The sequence below is a fragment of the Sciurus carolinensis genome, chromosome 8, assembly GCF_902686445.1.
Source record: "Sciurus carolinensis chromosome 8, mSciCar1.2, whole genome shotgun sequence".
NCBI lineage: Eukaryota > Metazoa > Chordata > Mammalia > Rodentia > Sciuridae > Sciurus > Sciurus carolinensis.
In genome coordinates this window covers 54,237,482-54,243,481 of record NC_062220.1, presented here as the reverse complement: position 1 = coordinate 54,243,481, position 6,000 = coordinate 54,237,482, and positions in this window count along the sequence as shown.

Here is a 6,000-nt window from a genome sequence, read left to right as displayed (position 1 = left end):
CCTCTAACTGGAGCGCTCTCTCTCCTCTCCTCCCTCTTACCTCTACCAGCCTAACTTCTGCTCATACTTCAGAGTTTATTTCTAATTCTTATCACTTCAAACACAGTAAATATTTAAAGTTTGACCATCTGTTCTCTTATTTATTTTTCTTAACTTTTAAACTTTGAAAATAATTATAGACTCACAGGAAGTTGCAAAAATCTTACATAGGATCCTATGTACCTGTCATCCCAGTTACATCAAGGATGACATGTTGTAACTGTAGTTCAAAAGTCAGGATGTTGATGTTGGTACCATACTATTACTACACTACTCTAATTTTTTTTTTTTTTTTTTTTTTTTTTTTTTGTGGTGCTGGGGATTGAACCCAGGGCCTTGTACTTGCAAGGCAAGTACTCTACCAACTGAGCTATCTCCCCAGCCCCCAATTTCTTAAAAAACAAACCATACACACACACACACACAGACTTTTCTTTTCTTTTGAAAATCATAGAAACAATTCACATAAGGTTTTCCCTTTTATTCAGCATGATAGATAAGGCAGAATCACAGGCCTATGGCAACAATAGGCTCCTCTCCCTATTTTTATGTAAAATTATATTATTTTAGTAAAATAAGCATCCTCTAATATGTTATATTAACAAAGAACTCTAGAAGTTAATTTGTGGTAAAACCAAATGGACACAGGAAGGCACACACTATATCAAAAACTTAGCAAAGGACTTAAAATCAGCATAACACAGTGACACAGCCACATCAATGTTTACACCAGCCCAATTCATAATAGCCAAGCTATGGAATCAACCTAGGTGCCCTTCAACAGATGAATGGATAAAGAAAATGTGGTACATATACACAATGGGATATTACTCAGCCATAAAGAAGAATGAAATTATGGCATTTGTTGGTAAATGGATGGAACTAGAGACCATCATGCTAAGTGAAATAAACCAGTCCCCCCCAAAAACAAATGTTATCTCTGATATGTGGATGCTAACCCATAATGAGAGAGGGTAGGGCAGGGAAGTATAGAAGTTCATTGGATTAGACAAAGGGGAATGAAGGGAAGGGAGGGGGTATGGGAATAGGAAAGGCAGTAGAATGAATCAGACATAATTTTTCTATACTCATATATAAATACATGACCAGTGTGACTCCACATCAGGTTCAACCATAAGAATGGGATCCTAACTGGAATAGGTTGCACTCCATGTATGTATAATATATCGAAATACACCCTACTATCATGCATAGCTAAAAAAAAAAAAAAATTGGCAAAAGAACAGAGTTACTGAACTCTGCTATATGTTAAGGACTTTGCAAAATAGAACATAGTGATGCAAAGACACAGTCCTCCCCCCAGAGGGTTCACAAACTGGGAGCAGGAGTGTTCTGAAACTGAGAAGTAAGAAAAAATGGATTTAAAAAAAAAAAAAAAGACTTCTTACTGAGGCCTGGAGAAAAATGTCTGCTTTGTGTGTCAGGAAACAGATTAAAGCACATTTTAACTTAACTTCAGAGATTGATTCTGGTGCAACAAGCAGAAATACCATCATTGCTTAGAGTTGGATATTACTGGATAAATTTTATGGTAGAATGAGAAAAATAAAGAAGTTGGGCTAGAAAAAGATTAAATTCAACAAATGGCATAGGCATCTGTGTTTAGTCTATATCCTGAGTGCCACGCCTCAAACCCTTCTGCACTGATGTCACCTGGAAGCCATATGAACAAGCCCTCTTCCTGCTAAAAGAGTTCCTCATCTTCATCCATACTTTCCCAGCAGCAGTTGTTGAAGAGTTTGTCCTTCCTCCAATGTACATTTTTGGCATCTTTGTCAGGAATGGGTGGGCTGTATGTAGTTGTGTTTTTATTTATGGGATCTCTGTTCTGTTCCCTATTCAGATGCCTTTAATTTCTTTCTCTTGCCTAATGATTCCAGCTAAAACTTCCAGTACTATATTGAATAAGAGGTGAGAGTGGACAACCTTGTCTTGTTTCAGATCTTAGAGGAAACACTTTCAGCCTTTTCCCATTCCCTGTGGATTGGACATGAGCTCATCATATTTATTCTTAATTATGTCTAACTTGTTCAGGGCTTTTATTATGAAGGGATGTTGACTTTTATCAAGTGTTTTTCTGCCTCTATTGAGTTGATAATGTGATGTTTAACCTTTATTCTGTTCATGTGATGAATTACATTTATTGATTTGCAAAAGTTGAAATATCTTTGCATCCCTGGGATATTTCCAACTTGACTATGATGAATGGTCTTTTTGATGTGCTGTAAGATTTGATTTGCTAGTATTTTGTTGAGAGTTTTTAAATCTGTATTTGTCAGGAATATTGATTATAGTTTTTTGTTTTGTTTTGTCCTCGTCTGTTTTTGCTGGGTAATACTGGCCTTGAAGAATTATTTTGAAAGCGTCCTCTCCTTTTCAATTCTTTGAAATAGGTTGATTAAAATTAAAATTAGTAATTCTTTAAAGTGTTAGTAAAATTCAGCAGTGAAGCCTTCCAGTCCTATGTTTTTCTTTGTTGGAAAAACATTTACACATTATTGGTCTATTCAGGATTTTGCTGTCCACATGGTTCAATTTTGGTAGGTTGTATGTGTCTGAAATTTAACTATTTCTTCTAGGTTTTCCAATTTGTTGGCATATAGTTGTTCATGGTAGTCCCTAATAATCTTTTGTATTTCTCCTGTATTAGTTGTAATGTCTCCTTTTTCATCTCTAATTTCACTAATTTGGGTCTTCTCTCATTTTTCTTTGAATAGTCTAGGTAAGATTTGTTAGTTGTTTATATTTTTCAAAATTTTGTTTCATTGATTTTTTAAAAAAATCTTTTTATGTTTTCTCTGATCTTTATTTACTTCTACTAATGCTAGCTTTTCTAGGTCCTAGATATGCATTATTAGGTCATTCATTTGAACTCTGTTTTGTTGATATAGACCATTATTGCTATAAACTTTCCTATCTCTTTTGTCAGTGCTGGGGATGAACCCAGGGTTTTAACTATGCTAAGCAAGATTTCTACCACTGAGTCATACCTGCAGTCCCTAAATTTCCCTCTGGTTCTTCTTTTGTTTTATCCCATAAGTTTTGGTATGCTGTATTTCCATTTTCATTTGTTTTGAGAAATTTTTAAATATCTTTTGATTTCTTCAATATCCCATTATTTGTTTAAAAATACGTTGTTCAGTCTTCATATATTTGTATAATTTCTAAAGTTAATTTTGTTATTAATTGCTAGTTTTATACCATTATTATTAGATAATATATATTTTTTCACTTTTTAAAATTTATTAAGATTTGTTTTGCGACCTAATAGATGATGTATTCTAGAGAATGTTCCATAGCTGATGAAAAGAATGTGTATTCTGCAGCTGTTGGATGAAATGTCCTGTACGTGTCTTTTAGATCCGTTTGCTCTGATGTTCTTCATTAATTTTTTGTCTGGATAAGCTGTCTATTGATGAAAGTGGAGTGTTAAAATCTTTTGTTATTGCACTGCAGCATCTCTCTCCATGTAGATCTAATAATGTTTGTTTTATAAAACCAGGTGCTCCAGCATTAGGTGCATAAACATTCAATCTTTATACCTTGTTTAATCCCTTGATAAATCACACAGTGACCTTCTTTGTCTCTAACAGTTTTTAAGTCTACTTTGATGAAATTATAGGTATTCCTGCTTACTTTTGGTTTCCCTTTACATGGATATCTTTTTCCATTCTTTTACTTTCAGTGTCTGTCATGGTTTACATATGAAGTGTCTCCCTAAAGGTCCTGTGTAAATGCAGGAATATTCAGAGGTAAAATTATTAGATTATGCAAGCTATAACCTAATCAGTCCATCCTAGTTTGAATGGAGTAGTTGGGTGGTAACTAAGCAGAAGGGTCATAGCTAGAGGAGTTGGGTCACTGGAGGCATGTCCTGGAAGGGTTCATCTTCTCTATAGCTCCTCCCTCCCTACTTCCTAGTCACCATGAGTTGAACAGTTTTCCTTTTCTGCCAGTCTTCTACCATATTTTACCTCACCTTGGACCCAAAGCAATGGGTTCAACTGACTATGGACTGAATTTCTGAAACTCTGAAATCAAAATTAACTTTTCCTCCTCTATATTGGTATTGTTGGGTATTTTGGTCACAGAGACAGAAAGTTGACTAACACAGAAAGTGAGATTGTTGCTGTTGACTAACCTGACCATGTTGTTTGAAAACCTTAGGAACTGGTTTGTGAGAGGAGTTTGGAAAAATTTAGATGGAGAGGCAGGATGGAGAGGCCTTAGACTGTTGTAAGCAAAGCTTAATTGGTGATTCCAGCATTGACCAGAATGCTGATAGGAATGTGAATAGTAAAGACTGTGCTCATGAAGTTTCCGAGCAAAGCAAGGGCTCAACTGGGAATTGAACTTAAAGGTCATTCATGTTATATTCTGGCAAATAACATGATACATTTTGCCCATGTCCTGAGACTTCATGTTAGGCCATATTTAAAGATAAACAACTAAATAATCTAACAGAGGAAATCTCAAGGTAGCACAGCATTCAAGAGGTGGCATAGGTATTGTTACCAGCTTTTAGCCAGGTGTACAATGAAAATCAGGAGCAGAAAGTAGAGTGGAAGGATTTTAAAAACTTAAAGTTTAGCCAGAAAAGTGACTGTAAAATTGGGACTAAGGAAGGTGTGGTTCTTGAAGAGATTACCAACTACAGAGAAATATTTTATATAGAGATAATAGGAAAGGAGGTTGAGGGAATCTCAGGAATTTGCAAGACCACATCCATTGCAAGCTCAAAGATGCAGAAGTAAAAATTCCTTTGAGAGAGATGTAGAGGCACACTGCTCACACAGCTGGGGCTAGGAAATTACTTCACTGTGCTCTGCCACCCAGGCACTCAGAAGCCACTGCAGTCATGGACCTAGGGTGCTTAACCACTGCTCAAGCTGGCTGCAGACCTTGATCCACATGGTGTTGGCTTTGCATGAATGCAGGATGCTGGAGTTAGGGATAATGGAAACTTCCACAAGATTTCAAAAGAAGACCTGGGAGGCCATGAAAAGCATGGGTCAGAATCCCTTCAGGTTACCCCCGAGAGGGTGATGCATCAAGCTGTGAAGGTGGAGCCAAAGTTGGAATGAAGATCCCAGGAATTAAGGGGTGCCAGTAAATATGCACTGTCTGACAAGAAAAGCTGCCAGCTGTGAAGAGATTCAGGCTAAAAGAGAAGCCATGAGTGCTATAGTCAGTCAGCAAGGCCAAAGGGGTAGAGTTACCCAAGCCCTTTGGAGAACACATGCTCTCCACCATATGTTCTAGTACTAGACATGGAGGTACAGACCTTATTTCTCAGTTGGGTTTCAGTCTTGTTTGATCCCACCCCTTGTTTGTACACTGTTATTTCCTCCCTTTTGGAATAAGTATGTTAACTCTCTGCCATTATATATTGGATGTATGTAACTTGAGTTTGATTTTTACATGAGCTAACAGTCAAGAGTTTGCCTTAACTCTTGGAGATTTTGGACTTGATCTTTTGGGAAATGCTGACACTGTTAAGACTATGGGGAATCCTGGAGATGGACTAAATGTATTTTATATTGTGAGATGGCCATGAGCTCTTGGGGGCTCTTGGGGGTAAAATGTTATGGTTTGGATATGAAATGTTCCCCCAAAGTTCCTGTGTTAATGCAGGAATAGTCTGAGGTAAAATTATTAGATTATGAGAGCTGCCACCTAATCAGTCCATCTTAGTTTGAATGAACTAAATGAGTGATAACTGTAGGTAGGTGGAGAGTAGCTAGTGGAGTTAGGTCACTGAGAGTATGCCCTGGAAGGATTCATCTTTGCTGTGGCCCCTTCCCTTACTCTCTCTCTCTACTTTCTGGCCACCACAAGCAGCTTTCCTTTGCTTCTGCAGTGGGAGTCAGTTGACCATGAACTGAACCTATGAAACTGGGAGCCCAAAATAAACTTTTCTTCCTCTAACTTGATCTTGTT